This window comes from Xiphophorus couchianus, chromosome 3 (assembly GCF_001444195.1).
Source record: "Xiphophorus couchianus chromosome 3, X_couchianus-1.0, whole genome shotgun sequence".
Lineage (NCBI taxonomy): Eukaryota > Metazoa > Chordata > Actinopteri > Cyprinodontiformes > Poeciliidae > Xiphophorus > Xiphophorus couchianus.
In genome coordinates, this window is record NC_040230.1 from 6817473 (window position 1) to 6841998 (window position 24526).

Sequence of the window (24526 nt, forward strand, 5' to 3'; positions counted from 1 at the left end):
AAGAATGACTGGATTATTGGATAGATTGGTGAACTGGTGAATCAGTTCAGGCTTCTTTTTTCAAACTACGATATTGCCATCAACTGAACTCTACTTTCCAACTACACTGGTCAAAACATCAGGAGTTTGGTGTATTGTAATGAAAGCTACATCACCACATGCTAGAAGTGGGACCAAGTCAATGTTTTTAACCTCGGGTCTTAAGCAAAGACAGACTACCGTCAACTAGAGTTGATATTTTATCATTTATCTCGTCGTAGCAAAACAAAACTTACTGATCAGTCGAAGTAAGGTTGGAAGTTGTTGCCTGTTGCACTTTGTTTTTCTGAGTACTATGTAGCTTATGTACCCAAAAGAAATTACTCTTAAAGAATATTTGTCTTAAGCTTAAAATAAATGGATTAATCTGATATACAAATATATACAGAATGTGGAAAGACAGAGAGACTCTCTACGTTTGTTAAGACCTAATGAGTGAAATGAATTAATGGTGCACCCTTTTTAAGTAATATATGTTTTCAGCTTTTGATTTAGGGTAAAATCCAAAGTTTTCACTAATTAAACAGGTTCTAGTCCAATTCAAATCCCATGTCACTGGTGTAAATGTCCAAGTCAAGTCGGATGGGACTTTGAACATTTGTACAAATCAAGTCTTAAGTCATAATATTAATGACTTGAGTCCAACTCATGGCTTTAGTGCGCACAAGGAATATTTACATTCATATTTTGGATATTTTTTGCAGGAATGAGAATATTTGCAAAGATGACGGACAAAAGACAAATACACAGTTGGTTCTTAAATACTGTTTTTATGTAGACAGACTTTGAAGTTGATGCTCTCTTAACTATCAATGCATTTCATTTGTATGCTTAAAAGAAACATGTGGGTACAGCACCAAAACTGGGTCTAGCCCAGAGGCTCACATCTTCCTAAATCCAGCCCCGACGACATGATAAACAAAAGGAAAACAAAAAGTTGAAAACGGGCACATCTTTTTCTCGGTTTGTTTGTCTTTAATTTGCTGGAAAGTCGTGCCATCTCGGCCATGGTCTTTGCTTTGAGGATGTTGGGGAGAGGCTTGGAGTCCTGGGGGTCCGTGAAAGCTGGCAGGGAGCTGACCACGCTGCCACCGTCTCTGAAAGGAATGTCTGGTGTGGCATCAGTCACTGCTGGCATTCTGGAGATGGCCTGCCAGTCCCTCATCATTGTGCCACAGCTACACACACACACACACACACACACACACACACACACACACACACACACACACATTTAAACGCATCACACTCAGCTCCCACCCTGTGCAGAGTAGTGATAGGCAAAGGACGAACTGTACACATCCTTATCGACGCTAATGCAGATGAAACCTACAGACACGGTTTCTCAACACCCCAGACCCACTCGCTGCACAGTTGGCCACCATTAGCCTTCTTTTAGCTTCGACTGTCCTAAGGCTAAGGGGAGGTGGGGCACCGTCTCTCTGATTCGCTACATTTCCCTGGGCTAAGAGGCCCCTAGGCTTACTGGGCCATGGAGACGCAGGCCCCGGCCTCCCTGGAGGCTCTCGGCCAACCCAGGCGCTTGGCATGGGTGGAACCACCCAACGGGAGCTTTCCAAGAGTTGTGGATGGCTAAGATATGTTTCCAACAAGGGCAATCCCAGTCATGTGAAATTTCGATGGATGAAAGGAATGTGCTTTTCTGGAGGTGGGTTGAATGGGAGTAAATCCTGCTGCTGTTTTCATGTTTTACCACGACGTCAGAGTATAGATAATAACTCAACTTTAAATAAAATCAAAGACGAAATCTTTACCATTGTTGTATAATGTAAGCGTATCTTATCAAAACAGATGTTTTGATACAGAACAGGCAATGTAGGTTTACTGGTATAGAATATTTCATCAACAAGATGATGAAACGACACATTGCATTACATAATGAAGGAAAAAAGTTGGACTAAAATGATGTTTCAGATAATATTATAAGTAGAACAGTGAAAGGCAACAAAGTGTTTAAGCATTTTAGTTTTCTGGATGTTTGTTCCATATTAGATTGGCGATTAAAAGTGAATCATGCTTTTCCATGTCTGGTTCTGATTTTGGCAATGCAGAGTAGACTTTAATGATTTTTGGTGCTAAGCTGTTCAGTGATTTATAAACTAACCAATTATTTTAAAGTATATTCTCTGAGACATGGGGTTCCAGTGTAAGGACTTTTTCAATGTCCTTTAATACTAATAAATGTTTTCCAGGTGATAGAAGGCTGACTTTGTAATTGTCTTTATGTGTCTCTGAATGTTCAGGTCTCAGTCCATCACTACACTCAGATTTCTGACCTGATTGCTCGTTTCTTGCTCTAATAACTGAATCTGTGTGTTGACACTTGATTATTTCTCTTTATGTCAGAGAATAATTACATTAGTTTTGTTTTTATTCAACTGGAGGAAGTTACGGCACATCTCCACACATTGTTTTTTTTCCCCACTGGGGTTGAATGGGTTTGTTGTCACCTGGTGTGTATCTTCTACATCAGTGGTTCTCAAACTTTTTTCAGTGATGTACCCCCTTAAAAATATAATTTTAGTCAAGTACCCCCTGACACGGGCAAAACATTTTTGGAATAAAAAAGAGGTACAGTGCTGTAAATACTGAATATAAAATTCAGTGTATGAACACACATTTATATTTTATCGAACTTTTTACAAAATAATTTTTCCCAAGACTTATTATGAGGAGCCTACTGATTTTTTAAAGATATTTTGAAAAGCTTCACGTACCCCCTGCAGTACCTCCACGTACCCCCAGGGGTACGCGTACCCCCATTTGAGAACCACTGTTCTACATAATTATGGCGGCTTCTGTTGCTACTGATTATAATCTGAGCTAGCAGGAGGATGTAAATATTAAATAAGAGAAGAACGAAAATGGAACCTTGGGAAACCCCCACATGTGATCTTTGTCAACTCCGATGTGAAGTTGCCTATTAACATGAAGAAGTCCCTGTGGGTCAGGTAAGACTCAAACCAGTCAAGTGCTGGACCACAGTCTGACCCAGTTTTCCAGACGTTTCAATATGTCATGGTCAACAGTGTTGAATGACAGTCGCTCTCATAAATGTCGGTGCAGGTGAACCTTTTCTGCAAGACAGCCCTAGCGCCCGTAACACCAGGGTTTGGGCAAATCTTGTTAATTATTATCATTTTAAAAATTGACATGTTAAAATAGTTTGTGACTGGATTTTCCTCTTTTTTGGAATGAAAACTGTCTAGTGCAACCTGTGATCATGTTTCTTGTACAGACACAATGAGGCTAACTAGTTCAGTTTATCTATCGATCTTTATCTTGGGTCATTTATTAAGTGACTTCTGTAGGCAGGTAGTTTCACTTCACTTTATTTAGGGGTTAAATAAAAAAACTAGTGATTTTTTTTCCCATATGCTCCATCAAAATGCACCATTTTGTGCTGGTTTATCATGTAAAATACAAATAAAATCCTTTCAAATGAGTGGTTTTTCGTGACAAACTATGGAAATGTTCAGTGCTTGTTAATCCTTTTCAAGGTACTGTACTTGAAAATGTGACAACACTGAAACATTCTTCTCTGGTAGATCGGGGTAATAGATAGAGCAGTCAATATTAATAATGTTAAAACAATACAGAGCTTAAACAAAATGCTGTTTTAGCCTTTTTGTTATATTAATACTTCTACACCTACTGTGTTATTAGAATATTAAACATGATTAGTATTTTTTTTATGTCACCATGTCAAAGACATTCATTAAAGACGACACATCCTCTAATCAATGGGGTAAAAGCACCCTGATGAAGGATTGCAGTAATTTTTAATGCAGACATGTTGTTTTTTTAATTCGCTCTGACTCCCCAGCCTTTGATGGTTATGATTAATATGGCCAGGAAATGTTTGTGAGCAAGACATATACAGCGATTCATCTGCAAAATAATCCAATCATTACCAACTAATGACAGAGGGGGGTGAAAAATGATGCAGTGGCTCCCCAACATGCATCAGGGCCCCATTGATGCCGAGGATTGGACGCCCCACCTGTCACAGCCACGCAGTAATTGCATTGTGGGCTCTCCCCTCTCCTCGGCTCCAGCTCTTCTCTTCCCCATCCGCTGCCATTCAGCTGCGCAGACAAAGCTTAATGAAGCCGTCTGACGAGGTGGCAATTACAGACTTCTGTCACTGTCACCGGGGGCAACCGCGGAGGCGGAGGGGGTGGCGTAGGATATCTCACCCCTGAGGGTTTCTGTGCTCCCGCTGCGTTATGCTGGATGGCGGGGTGGCTAAGCTGCTGTCAAAGTCAACTGGAGAGTGCGAGCTGGATTAGAGGTTTACTATGTGAGTGATTGTTAGAAGTGAAGTGAAGCATTGCGGCGTATGGAGACGTCTGTGGATTGATGGATGATCCGGTGACACTTCCGCATTCACTTAAAAATGGAGTATCGCTTCCATGTGCAGTCAGAAAAAATTACCCCCCACTGCTTTAGTAATTTTTTTTATTTTAAATTTTACCCCAAATTTAAGAAAGAAAAAAATTTCAGGAATCCGGAGAAACTTTTTAATATTTTTCTCGTGTGAAATTTGACCAAAGCTGCTTGTTTTAAAACAGCGAAACCATCAACTTGCTGCACTTTACCGTCGAAATTAAACTAAAATGAATAAAAGATTTTAAATATGTTACAAAAAAACACACCACTTTTCTTTCTTTCACAGCGTCTGCAATAGCTGCTTTTACATTAACTGTAAAATTGCGCAAATTGAAATTACAAAAATAAATGTGCTTAATGGAAACATGTCAATTTTGGAAAAACTTGCCAAAACGTTTTTGTGCTAGAATGAGGTTGTTTTTCGGCCTTATAAAAACACTTTTTTCACATCACACGAGTCATGTGACCAGCAGCCAGCTGTGCTACAGGCGAAGAAGAAGACAGGAAGCAGTTGAGGATAATAGTTAATTATTTTTTTAACAAGGTACAACTGGCTCCACCATTAAATGTTGTGTCATTCAAAAGTGTTGAATCTCTTCTGTAAAAATTACAGACTTAATCAAAACGCTGCATACGTAGCCACTCCACTTGGTTACGAGCGACTACCTAACGCCTGAATAAAACGTCGACGTCTCCTCTGATGTCAGCTGAATTATGAATATAATCTCATGTAGCTGTTTACATCTGTCGCTGATTTATTCACATGTAATTTTAATTTCATTTCTTATGTAATGGAAACACGGTAATTGAAAAATTCAGTTTTTTCAACGTTAGCGGAACATAGACAACAATTGTGCACATCTGTAATGGAAACGCAGCCAGTGAAGCTAGAAACTGGTATAACTGGTGTGCAAATTTACACCTGATAATGAGGCAGCGGTTGTGTTAACTGAAATTAGAAAAAATAATTATAAATGGTGCAATTTGTCACAATTATCTAGGATTTTTATATGTACTAATACATCCTTCAGTAGCATGTTAAGAGACAAATAAAAAATGTATGCGTCGTGTTTGGTCAAACGTGAAAACCAGTTAATTTACAGGTTTTCAGTTGCTTGTTAACGCAAATAGCAAATAAGCTGCTCAAATGGCGGCTATTCGGTGCATTTAGGCTGCAAGGCGTAGTGAGATTTGCTGATATTCAAACGATGCATCATGATGTGTCACAACGAGTAAAAAAGGGGGATTTTTAATGGTTGTTGTGCCATTAAACAACCATTTCAGCAGTTTCTGAATATTTAAGAAACTGCTGCTCTTGTGGAATCTCTCAGGTTTACAAAATGGTCCAAAAGGAGAAGATAGACGTTGTGCGGCAGGTGCGTGGACGAAAATGCCGGTTTGATGTGAGATCAGAGAAGAAACAGCAACCTGGTTAGAGAGGAGAGAAAGTCAAATTGCCACTCTGTTCAACCATTGCAAAGCGCTTAATAAGTAGAAATCTGAGTGGACCGAACGTTTGGATTATGCAATAAACTTTTTCAGACTGAAGCATCTGGCAAGAAGATAAACTTCAGTTCTACTTACTTTTCTATTTCGCAAGCTGGACTCTGTCATGTTAAAGTTATACCCTGTAACATGTCCTACTCAAATCGGGAAATTTTGGATGTGCAGTAACTGTTGAACTGGTGGTTTTATATATTAAAACAAACACATTCTTTCTATTTATTATCCAATCTGAGTGAATTTACTCAAACTAAAACCCTTTACCAGGGATGCAGAAATATGTGTTGAGTGCTCAAAGTTCATCTCCCTGCAGTAGAAACTGGTGCTACGCTTACTTTTAGAATTTGTCTCATATTTTCCGATAACATTCAGTGAAACTCGGTGTCATCAAGTTTCTTTCTCTCTGCCTGATGAAACTGAAATTGAACAGTTTCATAACAATGTGTTAAAACGGGTTTCCCACTCCTGCAGCTATCTACAGGAACTTCTCAACGATTAAAGAGTTTCCTTAAAACAAATTCTGCAGCTGTTTAGATACTTCTGGATGCGGAGAATGTGTTGGTTGTAGGTAAGAAGCACGAAGCTGCAACATTTGGCCCGAACCATTCAATCGAGGTAGTGGATCCATGATTTCTTGTTGTTGTTTGTACTGTATTACGAAGAGTTTGGTTGTGATGTTGTGACGAATGTTCGCCTAATTTGGATTAATGAACCTGTGCAGAAAATAAAATCTGCCTCTGTGTTCAGAGAAAATCAAGGAATTGTCCAGAAAAGTTTGAAAATAACCCAATAGATGCATATAAAATCAGACGGAAAAAAACCCCATATAAGTACATTAAACATTTTCTGAAACCAGTCACTTTCTTTATAAATATTGTTATGCAGCTAAAGCTAAGTTGTCTTCATAATTGTCTATTCATTCTGCCTTACAATGAATTTGTTTTTGATTTAAGCAAGTGCTTATAAATAACCATAAACCATAAGAGATCCTTCACCGTGCAGATCAACGCGTTAGAATAACAAGGACAAAAGGTTAATTAATTGTCTCCATTAATGCTTAAACTTCAGCTGTGCCTGCAGAGTGGTTGAGGCCTCACACTCCTGCAAGCACACGCAGACAGACACACTCATATTTATATCTCCGTTTAACATCAACACGCATGTTACCATAGCTACATCATGCCTACCTGCCCTATATAATTATGAGATTCCATGACGTGGTTTTTGCACAAAGACTATTGTAAACACCACTTTTGTCTCCTTCCTGCTTCGCTTTCTGATCTACTTTACTGGGAAATGACATTTTCAGCAGCAGAGCAACAACTTTCAAATAAGTGACTGTTTTTTTTAACCAAACATGCCGCAATATTCAAGTTTTTTTTTGCCATGTTAATGATTTATTTCCTCCTTAATAAAGAAATGTAAGGTGTAGGAGCAACTAATAGCTTTTCACACCAAGTTAAAATATCAGTACCTTAGCATTTGTTGGATGGAAAACAGTTTTATTTGATCAATTCAGAATCTCCCAGCTGACCTTTTCTTTCTGCTCATTCGTCACTCATTTATTGGACTTTCAGATTAACCCCGAGTTAATCTGAAATCCCCAGTTGACCTAATATGTGTGATGTTGTTCTGTGGTAGGAACCCGGTCCATTAAAACTTGACACCAGTTACGTCAAAGACTCCCTGCAGGGGGTTTTGCAACGAGAATGAAAGACGGCTTGGTGGTGGAGTTTAACCAAACTGTTAAAGAACGTGAAGGACTGGATTTCTAACGAGTCGTTGCAACTAGAACCGCAGCAAAGCGTATAAGCAGTGGTCTCACTATGACGATGAGTTAGGGGAACCAGGACCTTTAAAGGGGACCTATTATGAAAATTCACAATTTGCATGTTTCTGTACTTTCTTGTGGGTCTCAGCTGCTTCTAAAAAAAACCCACCCAGACTTTTTTTGGCAACAAGTTAATATTATTTGGTGTCTGGAAAATGAGTTGTTTCAAAAACATCCCAATTGTTAAGTCACATTCGACGGGCACTGCTTTGTTACCTAGCAACCCCAGCCCATCACTTAGCAACCCAAATGGAGCTCCAGCACTTTTGTCAGCTGGTTTTACCACTGTATGTGCTGTACAATAGCTGCTGGAAAAGAAAAGTGTTTTGTTGTTGACTCACCATGCAGTTCCCACTTTTTGCATTCTTGTTGGTTGTGCAGGAGGCTCCTCTGCTGCTTTTCAAAGATGTATGGTTGTATAATTATGCATCCGTTTGCAGCAATTTTCACGTGCAAGGGTAAACGTTGAGTTAACAACGTGGCCAGCAGCAGCTTTTTTAATTTAAAGTGACAAGAGGACCTAAAACAGATCATTCTGAAAGAAGCTCAAAGTAATCAAAACTGACCAAACTAAAATCTCATCATCCAAGAATGATTTTTTTGCAAAAAAAATCTGGTAAGCATGTTTTGCGTAGTTCATAAATCTATCCTAACCTGTTCAAGGAAGCATAATATTCACTTTTAAAAATCCATTCCATTTTTATCTGTCCTTTTTCATGGCACACTAACTTTAATTAATGCACAAAAAATCTAGTTTTGAAGGACTTAAAGGGGTTATATTGTGTAAAATTTACTTTTTTGGGTATTATGATGTTATTCCCTCATCAAAAACGTACCTGGAGTGTTGCTTTGATTCTTTCATGCATGTTTGAGAAATCCTTGAATCTCCAAGCACGCAGCTCCTTCAGACTAGTGGCAGCAGCAATTAGCAAGCACCTGGTGGAACTGAACATCCATCATACAAACTACTATTTAGCGAAACATAAACGACTTAACGGAGAAATGTTGCGATGACGTGCTGAAGGCGGAGCGTTGGAAAGAGCTGGAGCTTCTTAAAGAGACAAAGGCCCAATTTGAAGGCGTCAAACTGCAAAACCAAGTTTCTTTTAAGTCATGTTTGGTACATTCTGCATGTTTATAACAACTGGAGGTAACACAGTGACTTGATTGTGTATGTGCCTGGAAAAATACGGACTATCGTCCCTTTAAGCAGAATCAGGCCAGGCTGTTTTCTTTGGTTTGAGTGAATCAAAGTTACCAAAGTTGGGATAATAATGGCGACCCTGTTAGTCTGAATATGCATTGAACTAATAACGTATTACCTGAAGCCGCTCGTCAGAACCCATCAGTGAGACGGGGACAAACAGAACCACGTCTCAGACAGAACCGCTCTGGATGTCTGGGTTGTGTGTGACTGAATAATGAGCTCACAATCCAACTCAGGAGACGCAGAGGGCAGGGAGAGTTCAAACTTTAACTGAGTTTTTCAAAGTCTGCGTCTCTCTTTCCCAACTTATAGAACTGCTGCTATAAGTTGAATAATATGTCCTGACAGAAACAATTTACACTTGACGGTGAATTGAAATGACTCAGAGTTAAAATCCCCCTGAAATATCAGCACATGCAGACGCTTTGGTTTCTCTCTCATCTCTTCATGTCTGTCAGTGATTCATGTTTTACAAGTGAGTGAAAATTTCCCTGTTGCCTTCCACCTGGTTGCAGCAGACAGCCGTTGCTAAATCCCACCCACATGCTTGCACCAAATTACCAGCAATCAATCTGTTATTAGTTATCCCGACTCTCCGAGTTCTGTCTCTTCTCAGCAGTCGGCGCTAAACTGTGATTGGCAAATTTCAGAAGTGGACTTGAAACGTTTGCATTACTCCGCAGCTTGCAGTGGTGTTACGCGTAACAAGAGCTATTAATGAAGCTGAGCCATGCGTGACTGCAGTTCCTCCCTGCTTCTCCGTACTGAGGACTCAGTTGTGTGAGTTTGGATCAGTCTAATCACGTTTGTTTAATTAAGCACAGCTAATAGACTCTCCAGGAGTCGGAGCGTCTTGCTGCGACGGCGCCGCTGCGTTGCATTGCATGTCAAACACAGAGTCTCCCGTTGTGCCGCGCTGCAGGACGAACCTGAACGCGCGGCCATGTTGACAAGCTACAGGCGACATCCTGAAGGGAAGGACGTCAGTGGAGTGGATTTAACTTTTCTCCTGACAGAAAACAGATGCAAAAACACAAACCTACGTTCACACTGCAGCCTGAAGTGACCAAAATCAGATTTAAATGTTTTTTGCCCTTTATTCGACCTGTATCTGACCTTTTCATGACAGTCTGAGCAACGCAGATGACATTTTAAATTAGTTGATTAGATTTATGTAAACGATTAATCACAAATAATCACAATTAATCGTTTAAGCCCTAATCCAGAGTGAACCCAGTTTTTCATCAGTATGGACCGAGAGGGTGATCTGCTCCAAAACGTTCAAGCTGGACTGAAACTTGCAGCTGTGCACGTGGCAAAAACCTTCTGGAGAAAAGTTTTATTATTGGAAAAAACAAATATGGAGTCCAACCGATTTCTGGAGTGTGCTTAAAGATCAGGTATGTTTCAGGAAATTATTCAATTAAATTAACTTTTACTGATTCTTCAGAGAACAGTGGTCAGATATTTTCTGTTATTCCCAATGTTTGATTATGGCTCATAGTTTTTTCCCCCAGTTTTTGTTTTTCAAATGCGCTGTAGTCGTTTGAAGCGTAATCATTTCACCCTGAAAAACAGACATTACAAATAAATTATAATTAACTCCAAATTAATCCAACATCCATATCCAGTTCCCCTGCCAGATTATTTAATTTATAACATGGAGAATTTGTCTTATTATGAGTGAAATAATCCACCAGTGGAACTAGTAATTTCTCATCAATATTAAGGAATTATTGACTCAAAACAAGCTTTTATATCGCACTGAAAAGTTACTTGTAATCTAGTTTAGTTTTATGTCAAGCACTGAGATATTTGGACTGAAAATAGACCAAAGTATTTGGTAAAGTACAAAAACCCAAAATTAATGTGTTGTAAGTATGTAATTCCTTAAAATTGATTAAGAAGTACTGGCTTCCCCGGAAGATTATTTAAAACTTTTCCTGATTATGAATGAAATAATTTGACAGTGGAACTTGTAATTTTTCACCATATTAAAGAGTTATTGACTAAACAAGCTCATATTTCTTGCTAAAAAGTTACTTGTAAGTCAGTTTAGTCTTATTTCAAGTGTTATAAAATAATTGCACTAGAAATAAACTAAAAATACTCGGTAAGAGTTTGCAGTTTTGCAGTGTGGTGATATTAACACACATATACATCCACATTTAGGTTCATTAAGCTTAACGAACCTTTCGCAGAAGTTTTTACACCTGCTGTCTAGTTGCTCCCCTGACAGGCAGATTAAACTCATCTAATATGCTCAGGATGTATGAAATGTTGTAAAATTAGAAGACGCAGCCTGTGAAACGCGGGAACATATTCAGGTTGTGTAAGTTGTGGTTTATTATAATAGCTAATACCTTTTCCCATTATGTAGTCTTATGATAAATCAAAACAGGATTAAGATTCCACTAAGGTGTAGATTATCAGCCAGAACAGGAAGGTCCGAGCAGCATGCTGGCAACGTTTTCCCGGCGGCTCAACATTATATGAGGCTTTTTGAGGATTTCCACAGCCAGGTCTTGGTGCTTTAATAAAGCGGTGGCAGCAAATCACAGCGCTTGGCTGGATGTGGCGACAGTAGTGGCATTGCATGCAGGGCGTGAAGCCTGCAGACACCAGATGAGCCTTAGTGCAGACCTGCTAAGGTAACATTGAACACTCAAACGTTTTAATTCGGGTTCAGTTCACTTTATTTATCCAGGACTGGTTCAAAACATAAACTCTAATCACTCCAATCATATAGATCAGATGTATTTTTGTGGCAGAATGTTTTGATAAAACTTTTAACATTTCGATCAATTTGTTTTTTTAAACATCTTTTCACGTTTTGGTAATTTTTTTCTATACAAATGAAAACCAATGTGATTTAATTGATAAAATAATAATTTATCTTAAAGTTGAATTCATGCGGACCTTGGATAGTCGTGACGGGCCACATAACTAGTTATGGTGGGCCAGATTCGGCCCATGGGCCTTGAGTTTGACACCTGTGACAGACAGATTCAAATTAAATTGCATAATTTCCCTTTCATTCCTAGATATAACTCAATACTACAGCAAAACTAAGATTTTAAAATCAATTTGTACCGAAAAAAGAAACCAGTTGATCCAACTTAAAAAACTGATTTACATGCAATCAAATTAAGTTTACCCAAATAAATATATTAAGTTTATTAAGTTGTAACTAAATTAAGTTGAACAAACTTAATTTGATTACATGTAACAAATGAACTCGATATTTTTTTAAGTTGGACTGCCAATCTAATTTTTCAGTGTAAGTTGTTAACTTTGCTTTATAATGAGTCATGCTGAGCAAGCATGTGGCGACAGTGGAAAGTAACTTTAGCAGGAAACTAAATTTGCCGAGCCTTAGAATAAACTCTTTTGCTTTTGATTTATCCGTTTTTATTTATATTTGCTTTGGAAAAGTTGAAGGAACTGAAATTGAAGCTAATGTTGGTATTAAAAATACAGTTTGCGATTCTTGATCTGCGTTGCTGACAAATCGTTTCAGCTACATTTTTCGAAATCTCAGTGTTTATCCAGTTCTGAACCAGAAACATCAGGCTTAAAATTAACAATAAAAGTCACAATAAAAACTATTTATTTCTTCTTTTGCATAAAACTATGTGGTTTGACTGCATCGTTAATGGCAACTAATGACCCACAAACACAAATACTGCTGCGGACAAACGTTTCTACTTGGACACCAGTCGCATAAAGAAGTAGGATTTGTATCACTAAATTGTAACAATAAGTGAAAATACTCTTCATTGGGTGTGAATTTCTATATTTAAAAACATTTTTATTCATCTTTTCCCACCTGAAAATTCTAAGAAGTGAAATTTTGGGCTTTTGTTAGCTGCAGATGAACGTGTAATGAATCTGTACAACATCTGATTTCCACTTTTTGAATTGTGCTTTTCAAATTAAACATATTTCTCTATGATATTCCAATTTGCAGAGATTCTCCTGTAATTGACAAACCCCAAAATTTCAACAAGTTCTGGAAGAGGAATAATTCAGGTGATCTGAGGAAGGCGAAAGGTGAAAATCTGGTGCTGATCCAGACTAAAACCTGCAGACAAGTCCCAGTCTTCCCGGGAATCCTCGCTGAGCTTTAAAGGCAGAATAATTACAAAAGAGCTGCAGAAGAAAGTTGCAGAGGCAAACCACAAAACCAGATCAACTAAACAGCGACGGAGCATTCCACATTTAGACGAGACGTCTGTCTTGTAGCTCTTGGGCATCTTTCTGAGACAAATTACTTTCTGTAGTCAATAGCCTGTAATTAAAATATACCCACTTGATGGAGAGAGAGCCGTGTCTTTCTGTTTAGTTATGGGTTGGAAAAATTAATTCTGGGGTGTATAACCCTTGCAATTTTCCAAGTGCTGTTTATTGTTTTCACAGTGGGAACAAAAAAAAAATGCAGATGATTAAAAGTCTCAGCTCAAGGTCTGCTTTGATTTGTTTACACTTCACACGTGTTTGTTTTAGTGCTTTATCGAGCCGTCTTTATGCTTCAGAAACATAAATGTGCATTAACAATCTGAATTCGGAAAGCTCTGGCACGTCTAATAAAGCCGGCTATGTTTGGAGGGCAAAGCTCAGGGTTTGTTGGGTTTAGATGAAAAGTGTTGACGCAGTAAACCTGAACGCAAAACTGGAGTCTCTAAAGAGTCTTAAAGAGACAGGATAGAGAGGAGGGGTCACCATTAGCTGCCCTCCGCTTTTCACTCTGCTGAAATGAGGCTCACTGGGCCCCCTGGTGGTGACATTTGGTCTCACACCCACATTGAATTGTTGCATTAATCAGAGGCTGCATTGAAAATCACCAGCTGTTGTCATCCGCGATGAAAACATCCCCAACTTACCATGAATTTATAATTACGCAGAAAGCAAATCTGAATCTCTTTACTGGAACTTTTCAATTCCCATTTCGACTCTCCCAGGAGAGAGAAGCTGGTGTGAATCATTCACAGAGATTCGGTGTGTGTGAGGGAGATAAGACTCTCTCTCTTTTTTTTTTCGTCTCTTTTAATGCAAATCTCACATACTTCATAGTGAAACTTTTGTGGAGTCCCAAAACCACAACAAATGAACTTTTCTGAGAACTATTTGTACACATCAGTTACGATAAGGACTCCAGAGTCTCCGCGTCTCCTCTGATAAATAATCTCAGCACAAGAATCCAAAAAATAAATCTAAATATTGTCCAAACCAAAACCCTCTCCGCTTCACTAATTCTATATTTAACACCAAGTGTAAATTAAGTGTGAATGCAGAAACGGATCAGTGTGTTGTTTGTTCTAAAAAAAAAAACAAAAAAACAAACGCGCTCGTACTGGAGGTAAACAGCTGCGTTACCTGTGGGTTCCTGCACACCTGCTACTGCGGAGCAGTTGGCCTGCGCACAGATGCAAACTGTCAATCATTTCCACGCAAAAAAAAAAAAAAAGAAAACAAAAGAAAAAGCATCCACGCGCACACACAGACACGCACGGGAATGCGCGCAAAAGTTCCAAAGCGTGGCACAAATTTAAAGCAAATAAAACTAAATAATATGTAATAGAAGCCCAGACAACGCAGAAGAAATTCATTCAAGATTTTACCTAAACAAAAAAAAAAAGAGTCTTATATAAAGAGGATTATTGTGGAAAGAAATACGAATGAAAATTAGGAAAAGAAAAATTAGATTCATCTTAATGAAGTTAAAATGGAGATAATTTAATTTACAACCCCGAAAGTTCAGAATCTCCCTACTAATTACAGAGGCTCAGTTCTTGGAATTTCTTTTATTTTCAGAAATCGGTCCATTTATAGCTCTAGAAATCTGTTCAAATAATAATAATAATAATAATAATAAACATATTTATCTCACCTGTTCTCTGAACCTTTTTGTTAAAAACAGTTCTTAAAAATAATAAATATACAAATATATACATTAAAAACCTAGTAATCCCGCGCCTGTCTGTAATGACCTTTTAGAGGGTTTACTTTTTGCTGCTCGGCCCCGCAGGTTTGAGGGAAAAAAGGCAACAGCTGATGAATTCAGTAACGACGCATCTGAAATGTTTCCTGCAGAATAAACAGAATATTAATCGGGATATTTTCCCCACTAAAAGCTTTGTTCAAACTGGCGAAATTAATGAGATTAAAACAGGCAACCGCAAACATTTATGCTTTTTTTATTATTAATATTATTATTATTACTACTTGTAACTAAAAAGTTATTTGCACGCACTTTTGCGCTCTTTCCTGCACCGGAGATGGCTGAAGGTTCCGCTCAGGTGTGCGCAAAATCTGCGCGTAATCCGCTGCTTATCAGGATTTATTTTTATTCTCTTTTTGTTGTTGTTGTTGATTCAACCTTCCTCCTCTCCTTGACATGCAGACATGTGGTGTGTAAATGTGAGAATGGACGTGAGTGAGTGAGTGAGTGAGTGAGTGAGTGAGTGAGTGAGTGCGCCGCTCTCTCCCCTCGCGTCCCCGGATACCAAAGTGGGGCAATGAGACGAGCCGCGCCGCAGCTGGCAAATCATCGATTTGAGCATCATGCGAACGGGGAGGGGCGCTGCGTTTACCTGCCACCCCTTCATCTCAAAGCAGCCCTCCTTCCTCACATGCCGCCACTCTTCTCTCCTCTCCTCCACTTCACCCACGCTGCCCGCAGCGCACGGTTGCTCGCGTTTTCTGCGCTCCGTGTGCGCTCCTTCAACTTCAACCTCTCCCCGCCTGTGCGGTCTCCACAAGACCACCCCCCTCCTCCACATCCTCCTCTTCCTCCTCCTCCTCCTCCTCCTTCTCCTCTTTCTCCTCCTCATCCGTCGGACTTTTGACTTTTCAGAGCAGCTTTTCTTCCCACAGAGCTGTCGCCTATTTTTGGATCTCTCGCCGCGGTGGAGCGCTGAAACGGGGAGGCTGTTCAACTTTTGATGGAAAACAGGAGGTCGAGCGGCTGCTGACTTTACAGGTATGGAGCCACACAGCCGCACATGGCCGCCCTCAGCTGATTGGGGGTCATTTAAAGTCTCATCATCAGGAAAAAAACAACAATAAACAAACAACCAGAAAAACATGTAAGGTGCGTCTCCTTTAAATGAGGATGATCAACTTTTGCGCATATTTTCTTACAAAATCTAAAATGTATTCACTGAAATTCACTTATTTAGGCAGGTGAATGTTTTGAAACGACATATCTGCACATTCATCAAATTATATTCAATATAAAGAATAAAATAAAAATTATAAGAGGATAACATTTCTGTTTCAAAAAGTTGTAAAAGCCATAAAACTTGGTAAAAGTTGACTAAAGTCAGGTGAATGTTGCACACCTGTCACCTCATGTTTCCGCCTCGCTTTAAAAACGATCCTAAAATAATTTTTCTCCATATTTTGATTTCCTTCCCACTGAAAAACCGTGAAATCTTTCAGATGCTGTTTGATCTCAATCGTCTGTTCTGCGACAAAACGAGTCAAATTTTGAATTTTAAGATGAAGAAGTGATGCTGCTGTTCATAAAAAAGAGAGGAAGGATTCTGATGTTTACATTTTCAAAAGAGATTTTATTGAATCAAGTCGGTTGTAAAACTAATATGGAGTTTTTTGGGGGAAAAGATCAAACAAGTGACGGATATTTTGATATTTTTGTCTTTAGGCATACTGACATGCATGTGCAAAGAGAAAATTAATAACAGTATTTATGTGGAAAGATAGTAAATGTTTGCATTTACAACTTAAATTTTATGCATCCTGGACTCACCTCATCGTTTCTCCTCTGCTCACTTTTTCCTCTTTGCTGCTTGAGTCAAACTTTTGTTAATTTAATGTCACAGCAGTAAAAGTTTTTCAGTCTGACTTGGTGTCAGCGAGTCCAGTTAGATGCAGAGAAGCTGCTTCTTCCTCTGTGGCTGTGTGGATGAATTAACAACCAGAACGCTGTGCAGGTTGTGTGTGTTTTTTTTGACAGTCAGATAGGAGTGTGTGTTGCCGTCTTATGTTGTGCGTGGGCACCGCTGCTCTGTGGTCTGCAGCCTTTTAAAGGTTTCACTCTGCTCCTTTAGAGAAAAGGAAAAAAAAAAAGCTGACATTTCACACAGGCAGCGGCTCGGCCACTGGCTTAATCAAGATCGCTCATAAATAGACGTCAGCAGAAATGCAGGTTTGACCCGATGACTCAGAGGCCCGAGCAGATGTGTCAGATTGGGTTATTAGTCGGGGATTTTTATGAACAATCGTGCGAGTGAACGTGCACCGGTGAGATAAAGCGTGGCACTTTCTTTTGCATGTGAGAAAATGGATCATGGCAAAGAACCGGTGATTTTTCTCCTTTTATCTTTGCAGATCTCTGGCAGCTCAAGGTGCTGCGGCTTATCTGGTCAGTACCGTTGAGAACAGCGATTCACACACACACCAACATAAACAGCCCTTTTCCTGTCTCAGGCTTGCCAAGTGTCACTTCTTGTAACATAGTCTTCTGACAAAGGCGAAAAACCTCGAGAAGAACAACTTCTCAGTATTACTCCTCGGCTTTGAGAGAGAGAGCTCCTCTTCAACCACTTTTTTATCAGTTTGTGGTCGGGAAAGTGGCACAAAGATACATCTCTTTCTCACACACGCACACACAGATAGACGTGTCCCCAGGCGGACACGTCAACATGCTTGGCGAAATCTGTAAACTTGCTTGGCAGGAATGATAAGAATCAGAACATGAGGATGGCTGAAAATGACTGCCAGGTCACAATGATGCAGCGGTGGGGAGTAAAACATCTGTCACAGCTTATTAACCGTGTGATGAAATCCCGTTTCTCTTCTTACAATAACCCCTCTGTGATTTACAGTCAGCAGACTGATTTCGGAAAACAATTGCGGGGTTTCCACCTTTCTTTCTTTCTTTCTTTCTTTCTTTCTTTCTTTCTTTTAACTCGCAGGTACAACCTTTGTTCTTCACCGGCTTGGTTTTGTTTTCATTACGACTAATCGAAACCAGAGCACGTTGCATTTACTGTAGCGTAGTAGTGTACGAGCAGGAAGTCTGGCTTGTGATGTGAACCAAGGTGTTTGTGCAGCCGTAATCCCAGCCAGCGTTTGGGATCGGTTCGGACCGCGTTCTTTGGGGATCATCTGATGGTTGCTGAGCTCCAGAGGAGACGGTGAATTCTGTCCCCGTGATCACGAGGGACCAATTAGTGAACGCAAAACCAAACAAAAAATGTAAAAACCCAGCATTTGGTTCTGTTTTCTGTTTTATTTTGTTTGTTTTTGTTTGTTCCCAAACTCTCACCTCGAAGTAGAGCTGCACCAATCTGGGTTTTCCAGGCCAAAACTGATTCCTGTTTTTATTTGCTATTCTGGTTTTGAATGAGGGAAACTGTAATCAATCTATCATGAGTGTAATCCTTTTATTTAAAAAAATAAAAAAACCTGCAGTATATTTTTTCCTTTTATGCTTGATGTGTTGCAGTTCCTAAAAAGTAGACTTAAAATTAGTTTAGAATAGTTTAGAATCCATCAGTAAAAATGAAACAATTTCTTAATTAAATCATTAAAACTTGTCTTATATTCCCCAGTTTCACGTGGTTTTAGTCAAACTTAAAGTGCATGCTGTCAGTTGTTGCGCTTACAGACAGAAAACTTACATTTCTTATGCAATTAATGGATATAAAAAAGGAAAATTAGATTTTTAAAAATATGTATTTGACCTGTGGATCAGGATTTTTTTCTCCTCTAAGGATTTTGACGCGTTAAAGAGAAAAGAAATGAGCTACATGCTGTTTATTAGAAGTAATGAAGATAATACATAATCTAGATTTATGCATCAAATCACATGTTTCTAAGCTTTATTTGATTCTCCTTTAACTAAAAACCTGCATCAGCATACATGCTGCTGGTTGTGATTTGTTCCTTTTTCAAAAACTGATTGTTCAGTATTTTAAAAGCCGATTCTGATCCCACTTCAAATGGTTGGTGCATCTCAAACAAGCCAAAAAAAAAGAGAGAGAAGAAAAAGCTTAAACAAAAAATGCTAAATTTCCGCCTCCATCTTCCTCTCTGAGTTGAAACTTCTCCTGAAATTCTTCCATGTTCCCCTTCATCTCTCTGGTGTTTGCAGAGATTTTAGAGCTGAGGCTGATATCTCGTCTAAAACCATTAATTGTCCTTCTCTGCCACCTCGATAATTATCGCTGTGGCAAAATAACAGCTCAGCAAACAGTGAAATTATACCTGCGGTAGGGAGTGAAGTAAATACCTGTTTTAGCCGCCAGCAAGTGTATTTATTAGACTGTCGCCAGTAAATAAGAGGCCTGTCTCGCTTCTTTTTTTCTTTTTTTTGTGTTAAATGTGTGTCTCTTTGGGGATTCGGTGCGTGCACGCTTCTCAGTGTAAAACAACTCTGTCAGACTGCTAATAGAGGAGAAAGATAACAATGATTTTCTTCACACAAACCTCATCTGCGGCATGGTGCAGCTAGTTTGTGGAGAAGGGAAAGAAGAAAAAAAAGCTTGGCGCTTGGCGAGTTAATAGTGATTGCTGCATTCCTGGGCTGAAAATAAAGAAAGATACCAACAGCCCCCCCAACACCAGCAGCAGCTCTGCTGTCAGATACAGACATGCCACCCTGACTGCATCAGGAGCTGCAGCTCATTTTGTCATTACGTGAAACTTTTCTTTTGTAGGAAGTATAAAAAACGAGCGAGGTTATGCTGTTGCAACATGTTTGGTTGCATTTATTTTGGTGTATGTTTTGCATACTGTTGATCCAGATTCCTTGGCCTGCTGATAAAAGCCTCACATTGTCTCGGCGTCCTCAGAATGGGCTCGGCGAGTCGCGCTCCGAGTCCGTCATCTCGGTTTCGTCACGCTCTTCCAAAGTGACATTTCTCCTGCTCGCCTTCTTTTCTCTCTGCTTCTTATTTCCTGCAATTAAAAGATGCGTGCATGCAAGTTTTTCACGATTCAAATCACATTACATGTCCCACCGTATATATTTTCCCTTCTTTTTTTTTTTTAAACCACATTGTCCTTTGTTGTGCTGCTTGTCTTTATCCAATCTGTGTAGGTTTTTCCAGAATCCTTTGTTTGGGGGAGGAAAAAAAAAGGAGCGATTTGGAGGAAAGCGCATCCCGCTAAGATCAGGTTGTTAATACCCACCCACGTACCCCAATGAAACAATTTCAACACACTGTATTCTCTCCGCCTGACACACACACTTTGCCTTAACAACTGTTTTGTTCGTCAGGGGATGGATGATTTATCCTGTGACGAGGGATTAAATCTGCACAGAAAAAACACAGATAAAGAGGCGCATCTTTCAGAAAGAGACTCTTATTAGGAGCAGCTTGCCTCCGTTTCTATCAGGCGTCACTTCCTGGTTCACCTGCAACTCTTTCCCTTGGGATTGCTCTGTTTAAAAAAAACCCCAGCAGGACATGTTGACCTTCCTGACCCCTCGCTCGCAAAGCCAGCTCCTCATCCTCTGTCTCATGCACACAAACACTCCCCTCCCTTCACTGCCTGTCTGGCTCTATTAATTGTTTATTTGTTGCGATCCACGAGGCAAAAATTAGAGTTTGATTATTCGGTCATGTGAAAGGCCGGCCTGTCCGGGCTGCAGTGGCAGAAAAGTAATTTTCTGTTAAAGAAGCTGCTCCGCCTCTGATGCCTGTTGATTGTCTGGCGGCTAATTGGTTCTGTAATCTAATAAAGCGAGAGCCGGTTCGGACACAGGTTGATCTCAGAGGAGTCGTGGGGAGTTTTGAGGCGTTCGGAGAGGCGAGGCGAAGCGAAGCGCAGCGCAGCCTGCACGCCGGAGCCGAGCGGATGTTCGTGTACATGCGTGGGAGTTGCAGCGTGTACAGTGCACGCCGCGCACTTTAAAGGGGGGTGACTGTTGAGAAGCAGAGTGTTTGCGGTGTGAGAACGGTGTTGTTGTCTTTTCGTCTTCCAGCGCAAACGGTTTTGGTGTTTGGTGCAGGCGGAGGCCGAGCGGCGTCAGGCCTTAATGTCAGCTGACCTGAGGAGGAGACCACTTGCTATTTATGTCTTCTTCATGTGATTATAAAACAATTAAAGACTCAGGAGCCGACTCTCGGTTCATCATGCCCCCCTGCTCCTCTTTTCTGCCTCCTCCAACACAGCAGCATAGACATAAATGATCAAAATCACTTTCTTTTCAGATGGTTCTAGTTGCTTATCTGCATGTAAAGTCATATAAAGGAAGTTGTGATAAATGTGTTTTATAGACCTCTCTGAGAAGACCTCTCACAATATTCTTCCCAGGTTTTATGTGAAATAATCTGCCAGTGGAACTTGTATTTTTTAAAATCAATTTGAAGGAATTATTTGCTTAAACCAAACTCATATATCTTACTGAAAAGTTACTTTTAAGTCAGTCATGTCTTACTTCAAGTGTACAATATATTTGCAGTAGAAAGTAGGCAAAATACTTTGTAAGACTTTGTGATTTTGCAGTGCAGTGAATGCCAGTATTTCAATAAGAACAAATTGGATTACTATTTTCATAATTCTGAATTTTATGGGATTTCTTTTTACTTTTCTAGATCAAATTTCCTCAAAAAGAGAGAAAAACCCCAATTTGTTCAGTTTTATTTGACTTTATTTCCACTTTCAGTGTCTGACTGAGGCTCGTCTGCGCACCCACTCACAGAGGCATCTTTTTGACACATTCCTCGACAGATTTATTAAAATCCTCCGCAGCCTCTAATAAATAACACCATTATGTTTGCGTTATTGTGGGATACGCTTCAGAGTCGAAACCGGTGGCGGAGCTTAGCCCCCATGCTGTTTGTGTTTGCCACTCAGACTAATTTGTATTAGGAGGCAAATAATCGTATTAATGCCCATTAGAGGCATCACAAGTGGCGAGCATGAAGACATCACAGACACCTACGTGCTGCGAGCGGCGGCGGCTCGGGTTCGCGTGACGCTCTAAATAAAGACGCTCCTCGACGCCGAGCCAACTGTGATGTGTTTTCTTAGTCACGTTCTCCCCCCTTTGTGTGCTGATTGTTGGTGTCTTCTTTAAAGAAATGGGCTTAATGAGACGTAAACGTGAGGCTTTAACCCAGCAGGCCAAATGTGATACACAGATAAGCGTTACCTTTGATAGGGCACACTCTGCAGGTGGTGCAGATATTCTGTGATTTCTCATGACATCTTTACAAATGTGGCCATCAGGCGTGAAAAAAAGAAGAAAAAAGATCCTGCCTGCGCAGTCCAGAGGCCTGCAGAAAGCCACCATGAGCAGAGCTAAATCTGCATTCAGAACATGATTATGACAGCACAAGACTAGTATGTTTTAAAACCAGCTTTCTCTGCTTCAAAGCCCATTTTTTTTTGCTCCTCTTTTCTGTGAGACACAAAACCCGCTATATGTTAATTGATAATCAGCAGTGTTGATTCAGTGGTGCATTCAGTGCAAATCTGTGCCCTTCTGGATGTCAGAGGGTTTCCGCGAGCCGTGCTCGGTGCCAAAGCCTCGCCTGGCAGTGGCGGCACCTGTTGGCTGGTGCCAAGGCCTGGCAGGGGTTATCGGCGCTCTCTCTCTGATGGCGCCCGACAATCGCTGTGGAAAATGACTGCGGCGGTTTGCGTCATGCCAGAGAGAAAAAGAGCATTTGTCGACAATGGCTCGCTTTTCACCGTCGCTCGGTTACCGAGAGTGGCCGGGAGGAAAGGGGGCGTGAGACGGGTGGGGGGAGAAAAACCTGCAGAAGACGTCAAACGTGGGAAAACATGTGAAGATGCATGATGTCTTTTGCAGCAGTGCTGTGAAAGTCGAGGTGCCGCAAAGCAGGAGATGCAGAGAGCGTGACGGCGCTGCATGTCAAGGTTAACTGGAGCAGATATGCAAAAAAAAAAAAAAAAAGCTGCATGAAAGCAAAGTTAAGTAATTATTGTTGTGATATTTGCTTTTTGTTTGAGGTAGGAGTGGGAATTTATCATATTGTTTGTCATTTCTTGTGATAAATTTCTTATCATGATGAGAATTTTGAGTTATCATTGTTACAATACATTCCAGCTAATATTCAAGAACCCCCAAAAGTATCTGTGGTGTTGGTTTTACTATTTTATCCACTATTTATTTATTAAATATCAATAATTGTGAGGAGTTTAGGAACAAAGAAGAGCATTACAATTTTTCTCAAGAGCAGAATTTGTGTTTGTGGGGTTTTGAATGCTGAGATGCAGTCAGACTCAAAAAAGAAGTAATAAATTGTTGTTATTGTTACCACAAAATATCGTGATAAAACTTTAAGTCCATACTGCCCACCACTTATTTCAGTCTATTTGTCACAATCTGTAAAAAAATATCAATACTTTATGTGAAATTTGGAAGAATTGTTGCCTGTTTTTATTACTTAAATGCCTAAAAATGCAAAAATCAGAGAAACTAAACATTTGTTGCTGTTCTGTATTTTTTCAGAGCTATATGTAGATGTTTTTTCCTGAAAGAGCTTCAACCTTGTTTACATTTTAGATTTGAAATTGCTCATTTTTCTGATCGAAATGTCTCGCCCGATGCTGAAAACGAGCTGATTCTGGTCTGCGACGGCACACAGCAGAGCTGTGTAACCACACTGCACACCACAGCTTTGTTTAGCTTACAGTGTTGGCAGTTTTCTAAAACCCTGAGCATGGTCGAGATAAGAATTGATCGGTGAATCTGTGTGGCGGCCTCGGTTCGTCACTGTAGACATTTTGGTCAGGAGGGGGTCTAAAAAAGTCTTCCTTCCATTTCCTTTCAAAGGAAGCCACAATCGTAGGTCTCCGTTTTAAATTCAGACGCCCCCTCAAAACTTCACACTGAACCAGGTGTCAACCACTCCATTGTTCCATCGCGGGTCCGAAAGGTGAGTTTCACATTGTAGTTTTTCCGTTTAAAATTGCCTGCCTCTTTCTGCCTTTTACATACATATTTGCAGATGAACAAACTTTTGACCTCACAGTAGAGGTGAGTGGAACAATGATTTGGTTTCACATTTATCTGCATCTTGTTGCCGTACCTGTTCCTCTTTCAAATTAAGTCTAAGTTTCGACTCCAGAACTGACCGCCTTTCTTAAAAGTCATCATGTCGCGTTCCTTTCTTCACTGACTCAAGCGCTTCCTCCTCGTTCTGAGTTGATTTATACGCCCCCTGCACCCAGGTCTCGTTTTAGGCCCTGCAAAGATTTATTGACATGTGCGAAGCGGCTCGTACCCGCCTGACCTGCGAGGTCGCCTCAGAGCCTCTGGTTCTGACGCTGCAATAGGTGCGCAGGCTTCCTGTGTTGTGTTGGTTTCCTGTTTTTGTTCTTACGCGACCTGGACAGAAGCGGCTTCTCACCTCTCATTTGTTGCAGCAATTAAGGGAGGAAAGCGCACTCGTCTTACATGGGTTACAGATTTGGATGACATCATAAGAACACATAACAAGCAACATTTTAGATGCTTTTTCTCACCTGTGCATGCACATCTTCAGCATTAATAATCCCACAGTAAACCGTTATTATAAACCCACCTT

General features: G+C 40.1%; 1 protein-coding gene across 6 annotated transcripts in view; it reads left to right on the plus strand.

Moving 5' to 3' along the window:
* The first annotated feature begins 15616 nt into the window (after positions 1 to 15616).
* Positions 15617 to 24526, plus strand: part of satb1b (SATB homeobox 1b) — an 83041-nt gene continuing 74131 nt past the window's right edge. For 3 of the 6 annotated variants that reach the window (XM_028013042.1, XM_028013047.1, XM_028013048.1), the window contains exon 1: positions 15618 to 15975. The gene's annotated coding sequence lies outside the window, so the exon portion shown is untranslated. Of the gene's footprint in view, positions 15976 to 17345; positions 17380 to 23511; positions 23876 to 24526 lie in introns of those variants that run through there. The other 3 variants (XM_028013044.1, XM_028013049.1, XM_028013045.1) reach the window with 3 other exon arrangements.